Raw genomic sequence first — 19,391 nt, forward strand, 5'->3', positions numbered from 1 at the left:
TCATCAAAATCACATTAATATCCACATGATATAACATCCAAAGAAAAGGATAACTTTTGAAAAAGAGAAATCCCAACTCTCCCAGCGTATGGCATTCATCTTGTAACAAAGGGAATTAATCTATCAAACATGAGCCATTAAGTAATATCAGGAGCTTTTGCCCACGAGTATATATAACAGAGGATCAGGACCAATTTGGAAGCGACTTCTAGCTACTATGAGTCACAAGACTGAAAGAATGCATTTTGAATAGCTTGCCCATCCTGAACTTCTAAAACAGACCAGCTACGAAAATCTATAGTCCTGCTTTAGAAAGACATCATTTTCAGAGTGGAGTTTTCCGTAAACATGATTTGTTAAGAAGGAAATGGAGTTAAAAACAAAAATTTACCTTTTAACTTATCAAAGATCAAGATTAAGACCAGATCCCCATTCTAAATTCACCCTTCATCCAAATTATTACCATCAATTGAGTCACCAGAGATTGAATTCAGACTAGATCCCCATTCTAAATTCATCCTTCATCCAAGTTATTACCACCAATTGAGTCACCAGAGATCAATTCAGAGTTTTGTTCTCTGTAGGCATGATGAAAAAAGAAATGGAGTCAAAAATCGACCTCTTAACTCATCAAAAATCAGAATTAAGACCATTTCCCCACCGTAAATTCACCCTTCATCAAATTTATTACCACCAAAAATCTGAAGCTTGAACCCCTTTTTACAAAGTATATTAATAACCAATGTCAAAGCAAGGAGCTCAGCATAACTGTCAAATTCCTGTCCCAATCTGGCCTTGACCCTGAAAAAGTGGGTGTCTTAAAAAAATTTGATGCCACTTGCTTTATATTTATATTTGGGAGGAGATCCTTGGCTTGCTCCGTCAAAATCGTGAAAAAACTGCCTGTCAGGCATTGCTTTGGGAAGAGTTATATAACTAGCAAATATAAATCTGTGCTGGGATGCACACTGGAAAGGTGGGATGAATCTCCCTCCAAAAGCGTCAACGTTCCTTGCAAACCAAATTCCCAACTATCAAGAGTAAAGCTTTGAACTCTTTTAAATCTGGCTTCTATTGCCACTGTGTAAAACTTACTACTTTAGTTTCACCTTGCCCAGCACCTTCTACCTATATCAGCCTATCCATTCCAGTCCACAATGGGGAAGAATATGGGCAAGATGATCTCGTATAGCTTCCTCATCCAGCTTGTATAACGTACATCGACTTGGCCCATGTCCAATCCTCTTCTGTACCATGTAGTACTTACACAGAGTAGGGCCTTGTTTTATATGGCCAGCCACATGAAGATCCTTGCTTCATGCTTAGTGGGGACTTGATTTTCCAAAGTGGTTTCCACTACCATTAGATTCCATTAGGTTGATCTGTTAACAAACATTGCATTGCATTGAAACCGAGTCTGGGGGTAGAGAATCACCAGACCAGCTCATCCTTATCTCCTTGAGTCGAACATGACTCACTTTTAGTCCACCTGTGTTAAACTCCCACTACTCCCCTTCATTACCTCCCAGCTCTGGAAAGTTTTCCCTACTCCTCTTCATTTGCCTCCAGCTCTAGAGGTTTGCCTTTTTCCACTTTTGCTACCAAAAGGTAGTGTTTTATAGAGAGGCAGCTTGAGCTAGATAGAAGTAAAATTTCCCTCACAGGTTGTAGATCAGATGAAGGCAATGCAATTTGTCCCAAAATATATTACTAACTCATTACAGAGGATTCAGTCAGATAATTTAGATGAGAAAGCAAAATTAAATTGCATCAACACAATAAAAAATCAGAATCTCATATTCTGTGTATTTCCAGACAAATATACATCAGTGAGGAACTGTTGACTGCTCTTACCTCACATTTCTTACTTTCACAGTCCGTGGAGAAACATAAAAGATAGATGGATGATCTGTAAAGCTCGAAATGTTGTTCCTACACCAATCAACCCCTTCTAAGTAAGGTAAGGTTTCATGGACTAAAGAACAATGCCAATGAACATTTCTATCTAACCACTGTATCAAATAAAGAAAAGAATCAACCAAACCTGAAGTGTAAACTGTAATGATGGGCACTGCAAAAAGCTACAGAACAAGTCAATGTCTTGATGCATCTTAGTACTAGACAAGTTTCTAGGGTAATCGAATTTAACCTTCCAGCCATCAACCATAGGAGTATGATTGCGTTAATTCCCTATTCTTATTTTTCCAGTCTCTGGGGAATGGGTGCATTCATCAGATAGTCGTCCCTCTTTAGATTTTCTATTTGAGATGCCACGTTATGTGCATCCGCTGATTCTGAATCTGGAGAAATCGTAATATGAGTTTCCGCTGAAAGAAAGTTAGACAAAGGAAATGTCGACCCTTCCCGCACAAGGGGCATACCCTGTGGAGGAAGAGAGTTTTCAATGGAATAATGCATTGGACTCAAAACTGGCAACACTGAAGCTTGAGCATTCAAATTTGGTGACATGTCTAATTTGACCCAAGAGGGTGAATTCAAAGCTGGTGATCCTGGTTCATGACCCAACGGAGCCAAACTGGGTGAAGCATCTATCAGGTCTTGTGAATCTTGGTTAAGATATTTTTTAGAATAGAGTTTATCCTCACAGACCTCATAGAAATTTCCAGTGCGAACCTCCTGACAGAGAGAAAAAACACCGTAGAAAAGCCACTGCATTAGATCTGTCACATTAGGCTGCCCACAACAACAGCCATTTCCAAGTAAGCCAAACCTCTTCCGCATCTGAATCCTCGAAAACCCACCGTATAGAAGCCCAAACACGCAAAGAATGATCCCAGTGATACCAAGACCTTCCCAAATATTCTCATTATCAATATTGACAGCAACCAAGGAGAAGATCCAATAAGGGGCCATGCACAACAAAATGAAGGTCACTATGTGCACATACATGTTCCCAAACCCCAGTCTATCCATATTCCACCCAAAAACACAGAACCCACAAAATGCTGAAAAAAATGCAACAGAAGGATCACTCCAGCAATCAAATAGACCTCCCTGCCATTCCAGTTTAGGTTCCATTCTTTTACTACCTCTTCTAAGAAGAGATTATTTCTTCTCAAGCCGCGTGTATGTAGATTTGTTTTTCGCAGAGTTATCATCTATCCTAATAACATCTACATCTGCATCTGCATCAGTGATACTTATAACGGTAGTCTCCAAATCACCTTCGGCTTTGTAATCTTTCACAAGAGGACTCAGGATAAGATAAAGACCAGCTGCAACAGGGGTGCCTATTGCAATGGAAACGCACAAACCCACTCCAATAGCCAAACGCTGTGATCTCTTATAGCCCCAATTCAGACCACAGAGCGCATACTGCGCAAAACAATTTATTTGCAGACGTAGCACAACTACCATCATGTGTGCCCACTCATGAGGTTTGTAAGTCTCATTTTTACAGTAGACCTTTCTAAGATTGACAATGTCCTCTGGTTTCCATCTAATGAGAAGTAAAAGATGATAACAACGCTGTGGGTGTAGATAAAGGCACATCATGGTAAAAAGCACATTTAGAATTTGATTATTGACCTCAAACCAGGCATCCCTCTCACTCTTTTTAGGCACGACCCTATTAAGAAAGACCAGAACCAAAAAAAAATAGCTCCAGACACTGCCACAACAATACCCCTTATTAACAATGCCAAATTCTTCGGATTTTGCAGCCATACTTTCACTGCCTCCTTCAAAAATACCCACCTGATTTCACCAACAAAAGGTACTTTAACGCCATCCTTGAGGCCACGAAAAGGCTTCGCCGGCGCTGGAGTTCATTGCCATAAACTCCACTAAGAATTCAAACGGACTCTATCTGGAACTCCTCCATAAAAAGCGCACAGATGTCAAGCATAGAGCATTGTTCATTGGCCTAATAATGCTTTTTAAGGTTTTTTAATGTTTTAAAACATTTTTTTATTAAATTAGACGGCTGATTTATGTTCAATCATCTAACAAAAGATCTAATGGCTACGATTAGGACAGAAAGGCATTTGGGGGAGTCGATTTCAGAGGGAAACGCCTTACGGCATAACAAGATAATAGTACCATATGTTCAAAGTTCTACTCATCTAACAAATGACATGGATCAATTCCTTTCTTCAAATCAAATTATCTCCCAAGGACACAATAGTGCATCAACAAAGGAAAGTAGTATGATATCTAAAAGAAATGATCATGTTCCATAATTCCACCAAAGCATTCACAAACTTACAAAAGTGCATTCTTTGCAAATGTTTTTCATGAAATTCTTGACCCCTCTCTAAATGCATGAGAGGCATATAAATAATATTCTAACTAATGTGCAAAAATAGATTATACAAAATTTGAGGAGGTTTCAAACAACCTTCCTCCTAACTAGTTAATTAACTCTAAATATAAACAATGGCTTGATGAGTAGAACTAAGATGATGACTTGTTGTCTTCCAGCTTTTCCTTCAAATCGCAAATATCAATCATTGGTTTAAGTTGAGGAGGTTCCCCAAAATGTATCTTGAGCTGTCCTACAAAAATTGCATCGGTGGGAGGTGGCAACATCCGCTGAGTCGAATGAAGTGAAAAATTGATAGTCATGATCTGGCTGTGTTCTTTAACGAGGCATTGCCAATACGACTCCCAGTTGGTCTTGGTCAATTTTCTGATTTCCTCCCTTTGAGTCTCTACCTTTACCTGCCAGCTTTTATGCAAAGCATCCAAATCGAGCATTTCCTTCAGATTGCCTTCCTTTAGTAGGTTGGTGACAAACAGAGTGTGGTTCACTGCCTTGATTATATTCTTTGATACCCCAGCTTCCCTTGCCACTGTTAGCTAGACTTTCTTGATTCTTGCATTGTGAAAAGAATCTCTTTGTGAGTCTTCGCGATTTCAGGAAGATTGGCCTTCCTTCCATCTTCTGTTTTGTACCATTTGATGAACTCTGAGATTCTGGTGTCGAGATCAGTAAATTTGGTTCTCTGATCGATCACCTTATCTGTTAGATGGTAGCTAGTGGTGAGATAAGGAGTAATGTGTGACTTCTTTTGGCAGAAATGGTCCTACTGTTTCATTAGGAGGGAATTCAGTTCCGGAGCCTCTTTAACAAACTCCTCAGTAGTGGGAATGTCCTTATATCTTTCCATGGCTTGCTGTAATTCTTGCAGTTGCATGTCTTTAGCCGATATATCGACTTTGTGGCTTATTTTTAGGACCTTTATGTTCTGTTGCAATTTGTTAAGCTACTCGGCTGCTTGTTTGTTCACATTTTCTTTCTTTACTTCGAGCTACTTCTCGAGCTGCGCAATTCTCTCCTCCTTTTCTCTTAAAAAGTAGAGACTTAAGTAGCTTTTTCCATAGTGGCCGTTGCATATGATCCAGTGAAATGTGACAATCTATTGAAGTTATTAGCTGGGTTGAAAGGAATGTCCCTCCAAACTATGTCAATGGGCTCATTTCCAGGTGGGAGCTCGGGTGTTTCTACCCTTTTCCTTTTTCTCTGCCTTCTTACTACTGCCTTGTGGAGAGGGCTGTAGAACACATAATGTGGTGGGATTTTGGTCACTTTCAAGGCAATCTTCGATGTGGGTAGAGCAAGGATAATCCCAGTTTTTTGGGATGTTGTCGACTAATCATCCATAGGTTTAGACTGCTCATCGATAGACTTGGACTGCTCGTTCATAAATCTGGACTCTATATTATCTTGAATATATAGAGGAGTTTGACACTCCATTTGCTCTTAGGCATCTATCGATTTGGGAGTGTCTTGTAGTTTCTGATTAAACTGATCCCACTCTTATTCCAAACTACTACCTTTGACTCTGAACTGATTTCTTTAGGGGGGGTGCTCAAAACTTGTTTCTCAGCTGACTTTCTGCTGGACTTCGTTGTATTATGTATCTCTCGAGCCTTCCCTATATCTAGTTTTTTCTCAGTATTCACCTGAGATGTTGTGCAAGAACTAGGTCCTTCACTGTTAACAGTGACACTTGGTGTAGGCATATCTTCAATTTTCAACAAGTGTAGTGGGATTACTGCAAGCCTCTCATTTTTGAATTCCTGAAATGTTTCAAAATTTTCAAGACTTAGGTTCGCTTTAGCCCATTCGAACGCTTGTTCAAAGGACTTGGCTAACTATAACAGGTCTTCAAAATCATTATCCCCATGGTTGTATGGTTTGAGCTTTACTGTAGTAGTGATGTTATTTGCTACCTTGTCTAGATCGAATTTCCTTTTTAGCAATGTATGAAGGCTAAGGGCTTCCATGTTTGCTGACTCTTTAATGGCATGATTAAAATTTTCTAAAGCAAAAGAACCATAATTGACAAGAAAAGAGGGCCAAATTAACTTCTTGTTTTCTTTAAGGACTTTAGTTAGGACTTTTCCTATGGTCTGGTAAGCAATTTCCCATGGTAACAATTTATCAGAAACGTATTAAGGAAGGAAATGTGGGTCGATTGTGCTACCAAAAACCTAATGTAGGTGAACCATTCTTCAATAAAATATTTTCCGAAAGCTAGAAGGTCTATTGCGGCTTCTTGTGAAAACTTGGGGGCTTTCTTATTGAAAATCATTTGATGCAGGGGAAAAACAACAGAATGACATATCTTATAGAAATGAGGTATATAATGGGATTCCCATATTTTCTTTTGCCTGAGGTGGATGGGGTAAGGATCCTATCAAGTCTATTTTAAACCCATGGTCAGGAATGTGGTGCAGAAACAAATGGCGTCCATAATGTAGACACAAAAATAGAAAGGGAGAAGGTTCTCTTGAGAGGAGGCTTTCTTCTGTCGATACTAGGTAATGATGGTGTCTAGGTTGTCAGATAGGATGGTGTCCAAATTCATGATGTGGGAGTTAATGAAGGCATCAGTCAGACGAATCCATTCAATAGAAAACTTAGAATTATTGGGCAACCCATATAGTCTACAGAACATAGCAGTTGCATAGTTATAAGCATTTGCCAAATAGGTTATAGCATACATACCTGATTTGTCAAATTTGAATTTGTTGTCTAATACTCTCCAGTCTTGAATAACGTGAAGGGGTCTGGGTTCATCTTTGCGAAGCTGGCCATATATGTCTTATCATATATATCCTGAGGATCTGGTATATGATACATTTTCTTCATTTCTCTGCTGTGAATGATCCCATGAGTTCGTTCCTTGAGTTCCTAAACTGCCTATCTTGAACGGTGAGGTTTTCGACCACCCCTTTGATCATATTCATGTAAGGGAGGATTTTAGCCCTCGCTCCTATCCTATGCAGGAAATAACAGGAAGCATCCTTGAATTGAAGTCCCGATGGTCTTGTTTAGTCAGTTCTTTCTCTTGTAACAGGAATCTTGGGACGCTTGTCCTCAAGCCTATTGTAAATAACCTGCCATGCAGTTCCTCCTCTATCAGAGCTACAGACTGTATCAAAGAATATGGGAGCCATGTCTGTAAATTCAGATTCTGCAATGCTCTGCTTCTTTTGTTTCTGCATCACCTTCCTCAATGACATGTATTTTGTAGCTTGCCTGAAATGGACAAGATATATTAGCGCAAACAATATCGGGCAATTAAGATTGAAAGCATTTCTAAAATGACCTCAGATCATGAGAAAGATTTAATGAGATACTCAACATTAACTACCCATAACTTGGAAAATGATTAACTCTCCTCAGGTCGCTAAATATTTATTATCCTATCAATTCGTTCGTTTTTGTATTTAAAACGCAATTATTTCACATGCTTACCGCTCTTATTTGCATATCGCAATATTCAAATGAATACAATATAGCATTGTTCTTACTTATAAGGCAAAATGCGATTGCGATTGTCGCAATATCACATTTCACAACTCATTAATGGGCTTTGTAATGGCATAGCTTAATTATTTGCGAGGTTTGCGAAGTGTGATTTGCAATATGACAAGGTGCTTATAATCAGGATATTGCAGTGGGAGGTTTGATCGTGCATCGTAGCTTTTTAAAGATGTTTTACGATAGTCACATGAAGAAGTGTGATTTGCAATTTGTGATATGGATCTTATCCTTGGTTTGTTTTGCAATATTTTCAAGGAAATTTCTTAGAGTTAGGATTTATAATGCTAAAAAATAAAAAAATTTAAAACGGGTTCCCATTTATATCTCTAACCTAGCTATTGATATCCATAAATGGGGGGGATTTTTACATAGTACAACAATTGGCGATTCACTTGGGAGAAGAAGCCATCTCTGAGTAGTTTTCTAAAATTCCTGAAACTTTCAAAGTAATTAAAGCTATACAAATAATAATAACATGAGTTATAAAAGTAAACAACATTCTCTAGAATTGTTATCACTTACATAATCTATTTATTCAACTACTTTACTCTCGTAATGATATGAATACAAATCTTTGCGTCAATCAATAATAAGAATTAAAGTGATATATTAGGTGTTTTGTACAGATTAGTTTTTGATGCTTACTCATTTATCATAAATAGAGCCTTTGCTACCAGCAGGTGTTCATAGCCTCAACAGGGTTATATTTTAGCCAATAGTGATTCATTATCCCATCTAAAGCAATTTTCCAATTTTGAAATGACATCCACTTGCTTTGAATCTCACTTGTATTTTGTCCTTCTCTTTCCTTCTTAATATAATTTTTTTTTTGAGGTTTCTTAAAAGACATCGTCTAGGCTTGGTAACCTAATAATGATAATGCCACTCACTGGTTGTAACTAAACTAAACAATTTGGCTCTTGATGAGACCCCTTGTCTTTTGATCAATGAGATCATCGGCTATTACCCTATTTTGATATGCAGTATTGGTAATATCAGTTTAATTATTTCCCTATGACCATGTTAACATGATCGCAATGAGGCTTTTTATCTTCTAAGTTTTATATATTTTAGAATTACATTTTGAAAAAGGAAAATTTTATCAGATGGGGTGAATCATTAGCTCTTTTGAGAGTTTTGGATGATAATGATAGGGTTTTAAGATACTGATCTGCAAAAGTTCCTTACTATGATATGTTCCTCATAGGACCCCTCTGATGTAAGGAAATTAACTATATCTGCATTTTTATTGAATACTCTCCAATTTGTTACATTATCGGGAATAGATGGCCTAAAGATTACTTCTATTGAAAATCTATCTAGACTGAACTCTTTTGCGGGTATAAGCTTGGATGCCACATTAGCCACTAAGTCAGCACTTGCATTTTACAGTATAGTAACTGAAGAAATGATAAAGGTAGAGAAGTAAGAAGTCACATTTTGGGATAATGATTGATAATGTTTGAGGTGCCCAAAGACACAATGAATTGTATTTCTTACCTGCTTCAAAATTATTTCAAAATCATCAGACTTGCAGAAATTTGACATTAAGGCCAATGGCTTTGTATAGACCTTGGATCAATGCTTCATATTCAGCGACATTATTGTTGCACTGAAATTCAAGTCTACGGGTGTTAGGTTCCTATACCAATAGGAGTCATAATTTTGAATGACTGAGATTGTAACTTGTAATATTGTACATACCTTTGCTTGTGCAAATGTTTTCCATATTCAAAAAATTAAAAAATTTAAGGAGGGTGTGTCCTAAAAGAATAATAAAAGGACAAAAAACAATAAAAAGGTCAAAAAAGATGAAAAAATATGAACCCCAAGGAAAGAAAAGACCACGAAAGTGAGCAGGTAAAAATGTCACTCCTAGTTTAGTTTTATGCAGAATAAATAATTGTGGGCAGCTTGTAACCTTTTCCACAATCCATGATAGTCAAAATGTTTAAACTTGGATAGTTCATGTTTTCAATTTTATGTTTATAAATAGAGAATAAAGATCTGACCAAACAATGTAAACTTGGCAGATAATTAGATAGGTAAAAGGAGCTCAATTGTTTAATCTGAGCCTTTGGATGTAATAAGGTTAGATTTAGTTAGATTTCTATTGTAAAGAAAAGAAAAATGTTTATACGGGTTTTCTAGCTTAAATGCACCTAATAAAGAGAAGTAAAAATGGTAGGATGAGTAGATGGGTAAGTAGAAGAAAGGTTGCAGAAATTAGATGATTGGTTAGACCAAAAAGCATATTTATCATCCTCATCATAGAAAGTTCCAAATGTAAATGAGCAATTGACCATGCATAAGTTTACAAAGTTAATTAATTAACCTCCCCCATTCACTTCACCCCTTTATTTTACTAATTTCCCACAAATAAAGTTAAATGTACCAAAACCTTTAAGTCTAAGAGGCTCAGAGCATTTCTCTGACTTTTGGAGGGACCGGACCCTCGACTCAATGACTAATAGGCAATAAGTACTAAAATCCCTCCATAAAAATTCATCCCCCCCTTTAGTTCATTCATCCCACTTCATTTCCCCTCATTTCCCTAAAAAACCCCTTTTCCTAAAGTTTAAACACTATTTTCCTAGGAAAAGTAATTTCCCTCATATAAAACCCATTTTTCCCAAAAACCCACAAAAACACTTTAGCCTAAGTTATAATGCATATATGCGAAAAGCAAATAAATCACAAAAATTACATTATGCTTAGCACAATTCATTTATGCCGTTTCCATATTAACTTCTAACTTATATATATATATATATATATATATATATATATATATATATATATATATATATATATATATATATATAGATATAGATATATATTAATTCCCATTAATACCCTTTCTCGTATGTATATATTAAATCCCTTACATTAATATCCCTAGACCTAGTTTTAACTATAAAACTACGAATTTCACCCAAACCCCGACAAAGTTCATTAATTGATCAAATCGTGATTACATTAAGTAATCCCTCTGTTGATGATCCCGATGCCTTAACCACGCCTTAATCCATCATTTAATCAAAAATCCTCGCGCTTAATCAGCCGCTGGGCCCCTCCATTAGCCTCCGTGCAACTACCCTGCTCAATCATCGTACGATCGCCTCCCATCACATCTGACGGCCATTATCCATATCGGGCGGGCCCGATGTCTGAAAAGTACCTGCCCAATAAATGTGTTTTCTGCGGGGCCACCGATACTACGTGTCGTTCAACATATGGAATCGGGCAGCCTCCCCCCAAGACCACCGAGCACCCAAAAGCGATGCGATGGAAACCATTTACCGCCTGCCTACTAAGTGACAAAATAGTCACTATTCACCTTGCTACATGCAAAAATAGTCACTATTCACCCGTACCCGCCAAAAGTTAACTTTTGTGCATAAAGCCAAAAGCCCCAAAAACATTTGTTTTTATCGTTTTTTCAACTGTTAACCTCCATGCACGCACCTGCGAATGTCGAAACCGCTAACCTATGTCCAACTACACCCTAAAGACACCATAGAGCACCCAATTTTCCTTCCAGCCTACACAGAACCTTTCGACCGTTCACAGTTGCCAGTTGCCCTGTTCACAGCTCATTTTCCTCAAATTCCGGGTATTTAAGCCATAATTCACTAGAAAAACCTTGTCAAATTTTGAACCAGTTACTTAGTTTCTTAATTAAAGTGAAAAATTAATTGAAGGAAACTTAAAATCCTACTCTGCACCGAACCACCATTGCCCTAAAATACTGAAAATCACTTCCCCCACTCTCAAATCCACAAGAATTGAGAATGGCCACCCCAATTTCCATGGATGTTAGACCAATTTCCACTCCTCATCTAGACTTAGAAAACCCTCCCCTGGGTGATAAGGATTTTCAGATAAAGGACATCTTTGTCCTAGAATCCCCACTCAAACTATACTAGCGATATAGAGACCTATTCCTAAATCATGCTGATAAAATTGGACTTTGGGAATCGAATTTTCCCAAGTACCAATTCCCTCAAGTGCACATTTTCCCTGAAATCGTCCACTACTGCCATGCAAACTATATCCCCAGTCAAAGAGCAGTGATTTCCCCTAACCAGGCTATACTTTTCACCATCACTGTTGAATCTATCAATGAAATGCTGCAACTTCAACCAGGACAAAACCTAACCCCTCTGTCAATTGGTAATCTATTATACCAATTCTCCAAGCTCACCACTGCTAAACTGGCTGAGATGTTCCAAAAATTCATCAGGGAGGAAAAGAATATCCCAAGAGATCCTCCTCCATATGTGGCTACCATATTTTCCCCATTTGGTTAGAACATTGTAGCAATGATATCTAGAGTCCTAGGTTATACCACCAGTGAGTACATAGATGAAATCATCCTAGCTTTCATGTCTATTTTCACTCTAGGACAACCCCCTGCTATCATCTATGATTATGCCAAGTTCATAGCTTATAGAATGCATGACCAATTACTTAATATGAGTAATAAGCGAGTCTTCAAATACTCCTCTGTCTTGTACCACCTTTTCTTATATTTTCAAGCATATAAGTTCCCATTTACTCTCTAGAAACATGACACAAAAGGTCAACCTAGGTCAGTAATCTTCTCGACTCCATTGATACACAAATATCACTCCCCATACTTATATTCTGACTTCATTTACCTATTTGTGTATCCAGTTGTGACAATGTTGATAGGAAGCCCTCGTCCAAGAATAAGTGTAGACATAAAAACAATCTTGCAATTGTCAAAACAATCCAAGGTAGGTGATTGGTACTTATACCAAAACCATACCGAAATCAGGATCTATGGATGCATGTCACCACCATACAAGCTCCCCAAATACCTCCCAATGAGGTTATTTTCTTTAGAGTATTACAGGCGAATGATCAGTGCAGATGAAACAAATTTTGTTTATGCTAAGAACAAGGCCAACTTCAAAGCCCCTTTATTTGTAATTCAAGGTAAGCAAGCCATGAAGCTGATGTAATATTACAAAACATGAAGTTCCAAAGGAGTTTTTCCTTGAGGTATGACCCTTTGGAGTTTATCACTAAGAAGAGACAAAAGGTCAAGTTGGGACCTTTCATCCATCACCCCATTCCTGAAATTGAAGCCTTTGAAAATCAATCAGAATGGGTAGAAGGGACCTTAGTGGATCAAGACAACACCAAAGTAGACATTGAAAATTCACTCACTGAGCTAGAGAAACAACTTGATGAGTTTTCTTTCCCACAAGTGCCAGGAGAATCACATATACAAGGAGAATTACATGGGCCAGGAGATTCATAGGTATAAGAAGAGTCATAGGTGAAAGAAGAATTAGAAGTACCAAACCTATCAGAGGTGCCAGAACCAAATCAAATAGATAGACCTAAGGCCACCATGAGTACGCCTCCAGTCTTATATACTTCTCTAAATGAGGAGAGAAACCTCGAAAGAAATAGGGAAGGGGTCACTACTTCACAAGCCTATGCTAAAACAATCCAGGCTAAGAGACAAAGAGTGAATCATGTCTCTGAATAGGAATATAAAGAGGAGACAGTAGAGGTTACAAGTACAGAAAGAGATGGGAGCAGGCTAGCCACTCCATCTAGAGGTATCCTAGAACCTTCCACATCACAGAATCAGATGCTGGAAAGACAACAAAGTGTTGAAGTATCCTCTTTCAGAATGCCAACAGACAGAAACCAAGATATAAAGGAGAGATACAAAGAAATAAAGGTTAGGAATGAGAGGCTGAAATCCCAAACATATGCACAGTATCTAAAGATGACCCCTACCAATCAAACAAGGCTCATGTCAGCCTTTGATGTCAAAGAGGGGAAAATGCAAATGACATTCATCAAACCAACCACTCAGCAGTCAAGAACATCATCACATTTCAAAACAGTGGACTTTGAAGTATTGGCAAGGGATATTCATCCCATTGACTAGATTGAGCTGCAGAAGCAGACATGGGGGATGATATACCCCACCTTGACAGGGAAAGTAATTTCTGCCCACCAACTGCAAAACTCTCTAAAAAACATATCAGCATAGTTCCAGTTGGAGAAGGCCTCCTCATAGGCCAAGGATACCAGAATCAAGTGCTTAGAGGACTTAGTCATAGAGTTGGGACATGATCCCAAAGATGTAAAGGCCATAGAAAAGTTAATAAAGAAGAAGAATGATGATATAGTTGCACTAAAGAAGCAGCTCAAAATTCCTCAGCTGCATCATCCACAAACCATGGAGGTCCTGGAAGCCCAAAAAGGACATGAAGAGCTTATGGACTTAGTCCTAAAGCTAAATGATCAGCTCAAAGAAACAGAGAAAGAATTGGACATTTTGATTCAGTCCAAACAAAGTGACCTGGCCACCACTTCAAGGACTACCATTCCCATAGTATCAACAACAGTTCCTTCAACAATGGCAGAATCATTGGCACCTATAGTTCCACCAGCCACATCACTGCCAATTACAACAAAGTCTACTATAGCAGCAGGTACATCAACTGAGAAAACAACAAAACTGATAAAAGCCATGGAGTAGATGTCAATCTAGGCAAATAAACTCAAAAAGTTAAAGGAAAAAGTGGCAAGTTTAGAAACTAACAGTAAACTTGCCCAAATTTAGCAAAGAGAAGAGACACAGAAGGCCCAAAGGATGGGTGATAAAATCAGTGTCCTTGAGAAAGATTTAACATTGCAGAAACTAGTAGGACAGATGAAGGAGATGCTCTGGGCCAATATCATTGACTCTATCAATGATATTTGGCCATCAATAAAGGTAATATTTGAGCAGATAGAGTTAGTGAAAATAGCCACTGAATCTATTGGAAAAGTAAAGGAAGAGCTGGGAGACAAACCAGAGGATGCTAATAGACTCATCCACTTTTTGAACAGTAAGAACAGGTATGAGCTCCATGAGCTTGACATAGAGGATAGGACTGAAGCCATCCTAGAAGTTAAGAAGGTTCTTTCCAAAATAAACCTCATGCTCAACGTGGAAGAGAAGCGCCACACCATGTAAGTAGCCATTGACAATTTTATGACTAAGTTTCAAATTTTGGGGGAAAGAGGCCTTCCCAGTCCTATAGTCATCAACGACAAACTTATGACCCAGCTTGGCTATGGTGATAGGTTAAGAAGATTGGCAAAGGAATAGGCAAGTACATCAGCTATTAAAGCCTTACCAACAAGCAAAGTATTGTATGATACATTGGAGAACCTATTTTTCTTAGAACATGAGGTGAAACATCTATTTCTCACCAAGCCTGATTTTGAAAAGTACACAGAGGCAAATGAAATTTACAGAAGAATGTTGAAGGTGAAGTTACCTGAGGTAGAATGGTGGGAGAAAATGACATATTTACTATAAAAAAATTTACATCATAAAGTTACTACAGTAAATCTATAGGTAGCCAGATGAAACAGGTGAAAACAACATCAATAGTGTCAAAGAGTAACAGAGTCAAAGAGTATCAGTGAAAGATCAATCTAAAGAAGATTCTAGCGTAGAAATACCTCAACTACCAGCCAACTTAAAGGGCTCACAACTCAAACTGAAAAAGCCAACAACACCACAATAAAAGGGACAACATGATGCAATTTTACATATGTCTCTATCTTCATGCTTGAAGATATTTTCATTCCCTAGATTAAATCTCAGATTGTTATGTGATATTTTGTAATTATTTTTTGTATAAATTTTTCACAGCTCGAAGTATGTAGGGTGGATTCAAAGACATTTCTATAGAATTTTTCTCTTAAATCAAAATTTTATTGTATCAATGGTTGGTTTGGCTTGATGGACCAAGGAATAAAGATCCGATATTTTATAGGATCCCTATGTGAAGCGAATAACAAATAAGTATCATCTCTTGTTTAAATGTTGTGTTTTCTTATGTTTTTCCACAAATATTTTACGTATCTCTCAATTCTAAAAGTTATATCATGGAATGATATTTCAAAAATTGCTTGAATGCACTCTGTCTTAACTGTTATACTTTATTAATGTTTTCTTCATTTATCTAAGTTAAGGAACTCTTCACTGCTCCTTAGTTTAGGTAACCTCCTATGATCTATAGCAAAGGATTTTCCATTTCCCTTTGTTCATGATTATCCCCTTGTTCCTCATTCTGATCCCAGTCTAAGGATTCATAAGTGTCCTTTCACCCTAGTTAGAACCTCTTCATCCATTTGGCCTAAAGATTTGCCTATTGCTTTGCTAAATTTCCCTGTAGACATTCCCTTTAATGATCTGGTCTAGTTCTACTATCCTTTTGTTGACTCCATAGCCTAATGGCTTGAAGACCTTGCTCTATCCATCTGTTCCAAGAATTCCACCACCCAAACTCAAATTCAAAACCAAATAGAACTTTAATAACTAGCCTAAAATTCCATAACAACAAAGCTAAATTATAAAGAGAGATCTCTCTTTGAGTATAGGTTGGCTAGAACCCATACTTAAAAGATTGGTTTGTGGTTACCTTGGATTATGCCTTCTTCTAATAACTTCAAAGGAAATTCTGAGTGATAACATAGTGGTGACCATACTGGTAATTAAATCATCAGTTTTAATAAACCTTTAAGAAAAGTTTAAATCTTTATTTTATGCCTTTTAAAGGATTTAATTGAAGTTATTAACAAAATTTCACAAAAAGAAAATAATTCGAAAATCTTGAAAATCTCGCTTCAAAGAGAACTCACCACACTAGGGCCAATCCAGATCCAAACCCTACCCTAGTAGTGGATAATCCTAACCTGATTTCATGAAGACCCAAAAGACAAGAAAGTTTAATTAGTCCCACACCTTCAATAAAAGCAGATTCATGCCCTGATGAGTGGTTGTTTGTATATGACCTCCCTTTTGATGTGCCATTTGATCTTTCCCTCTTTAGAACCAGGTCTGAGAGTACACTTGATGACATAGTTCTAGATCCAAAGTTTATTGCAGACCTTGAGATTCAAAAGGAAAACCAGTCAATTGATGAGTATATTCTGAATTCCCCTCAATCATCCCTCACTACTGCTAGGATCCCCGAGCCTTCTGAACCAGTGTCCAATACCCTTAGTTCACCGTTATTCCCTTCCATCTCTGAAGTCCATTCCTCACCTCCATTCATACCCTTGCTTCCTCACCAACCTACCATCAGACACTTGCGACTCCTAGTTGTCCATCTACTATCGTATTATCCCCTAGACCCTCAACCACACTTATTAGCCCTGCCCAACTTAGAGCCATGGAAAATAGATATGCTCCTTTGGTATTACCAACCCTGCTTGGTGCCATGCCACAAGACTATCAAAACAAAATTGTCCAGTTTGATGGCATAGGACCTTATACAGCACAACATCATGTAAACAAAATGACAAACTACTTTGAATTGCATGAAATTGATATTGAAGATGTTCAAATGAGACTTTTTGCTCAAACTCTAGCTAGTGATGTTAGGAAATGGTTTAGAGCATTACCTGCTAATAGTATAGATAGCTTAGAAGAATTTTATCAGCAATTTTTAAATAGATGGGAAAAGAAAAAGAATCCTTTGCAAATTCTTTCTAAGTATGAAAACATCAAAATAGGACCTAATGAAAGAGTCCATGATTATTGGACAAGATTCAACAATATATACAATGCAATACCAGTTAATCTTATACCCCCACTTGATTTAGCCTTAGTAAAATTTCCTGATGGGTTTAATACTGATATGGCATTCGAGCTCAAAGAGAGAAATCCACCAACCCTAGAAGACATGCAGAGTGTAGCTGTTAGTGTAGAAGCAAATATGTTAGCAAAAAGAGCTAGAGTTAGGAACGAAAGAAGAGGACCTACCAAAGATGAAGCCTCACCCTCTAATCTCAAAATAGATGTTCTATCCAAGAGTATGGAAAAGCTTATGAATAGGATAGACAGCATGGAGAGGAAGCCTCAATGGCACAATAAACAGGCACCTCCAGTAAGAAATCCAAACTTTAGAAAGAACCAAAATCAAAACATTGGGAAAAATGGACCTGACCAAAACATTAGACTTCCCTTTCAATAAAATTATGTTGAAACTTCTCATTCAGATGGCCCTAAACAAGACACACAGATTAATCTGATGGGATTAGATGATGAGGATACAGTCTTCTTGACCCAAGATGAGCATGAACTACATAGGTTGCAGCAATTGCACACCCAATCTAGAGAATCATTTGATTATAAGAAAGGATATGATTCTGCCATTTTTGAGGTACACAAACAATATAACTTAAGGAGTAAAAAGAACACTGATACTCTTGATCAAGCCAAGAAAATTATACCAAATAAATGCAAGAAAATCAAAGCAGCTCTGGTTACTAAAACTCTCCAAATCCTTCCTAGACCAAACCAGAATCCTCCAAGTCCTACCATTATAGATATCACCCCTAATCAACCCTCTAATGATTAACCTTCCACTTCAATTCCCCCCTAGGAAATAGTGAAAAAACCTCAGGACCCCATATCAGGAAAAACCACATGAAAAGATTCGTCACATAGAAAAAGAAGATCATCCTACTCGAATTCATACTGTAAAAATCCTAGGCCTTGAAACAGACAAAGCCCCTTTGTCTTTCAATTTGGGAGCAGAGGTGGCTAAACTAAATATTTTAGTTCCATTAACAGAACTGATGAAAAGTGAAACCTATAAGTCTCAAATAAACCAAACTTTGAAAATTTCTGAGAATGAAGATTCTGTCAATTTATTTGATGATCAGCTTGAACTTATATTTGGTCCTGATGTGAATGGAAAACTAGTAGAAGGAGGTGTACCACCTTTCTATATTAGCCTTAGCATTCATGATAAGATCTTACACAATTCAATGTTAGATTCTGGGGCATCACACAATTTAAACCCCAAATCAGTAATGGAAAAATTGAACTTAGACATTACTAGGCCCTATAAGGACTTGTTTTCATTTGATTCAAGTCAAGTAAAATGTCTAGGTTTAATCAAAGACCTGTGTGTTACCTTGGTACAATATCCTGCTAAGAGCATTCTCATGGACATAGTAGTTGTTGACATCCCACCTAAATATGGTATGCTTTTGTCTAGATCATGGGGAGCCAAACTCCAAGGATCTTTACAACTTGACATGTCATATGCCACAATCTCTGTATTTGGACAACATAAAAAGCTGTATAGAGAGACTTTAATAAAATATGTGGTAAGTAGCCAGGATAGGCTTCAAAACTTTCCTATCTACTCCATGCATTCAGACATTGATTCTTTCATTTTCTATTATGATGAACAAACACCAAAGACAATTACAAACAATTTTTTTATAGAACCAAAAGAAATTGTAGTTATAACTGAAAATGAAACTGTTCAAATTCAAGAGCTTTCCAATAAACAAGATGATCAAAATGTAGCAAACAAGGAAAATTTTCTTCCCCCATATCGTTAAAATTATGAAGATGAGATTTTATGGCATCTTGAACTTGATGTGTCAGTCAATAAGTTAGGAGTAGGAGTAGAAGTATGCTTTTACAATTTAGAAAATGATCACTCAGAGGGCCATGCTTACAGACTCAATTTTAAAAGAACTAACAACATGGTTGAATATGAAGCCCTAATATTAGGTC

General features: G+C 37.4%; 1 pseudogene; it reads right to left on the reverse strand.

Moving 5' to 3' along the window:
- Positions 1-2,196: 2,196 nt before the first annotated feature.
- Positions 2,197-19,391, reverse strand: part of LOC149188210 (uncharacterized) — a 41,625-nt pseudogene continuing 24,430 nt past the window's right edge.

This window comes from Pinus tabuliformis, chromosome 3_1 (assembly GCF_031772625.1).
Source record: "Pinus tabuliformis cultivar Carrire ecotype Pingquan chromosome 3_1, CPIR1, whole genome shotgun sequence".
NCBI classification, from domain to species: Eukaryota; Viridiplantae; Streptophyta; class Pinopsida; order Pinales; family Pinaceae; genus Pinus; species Pinus tabuliformis.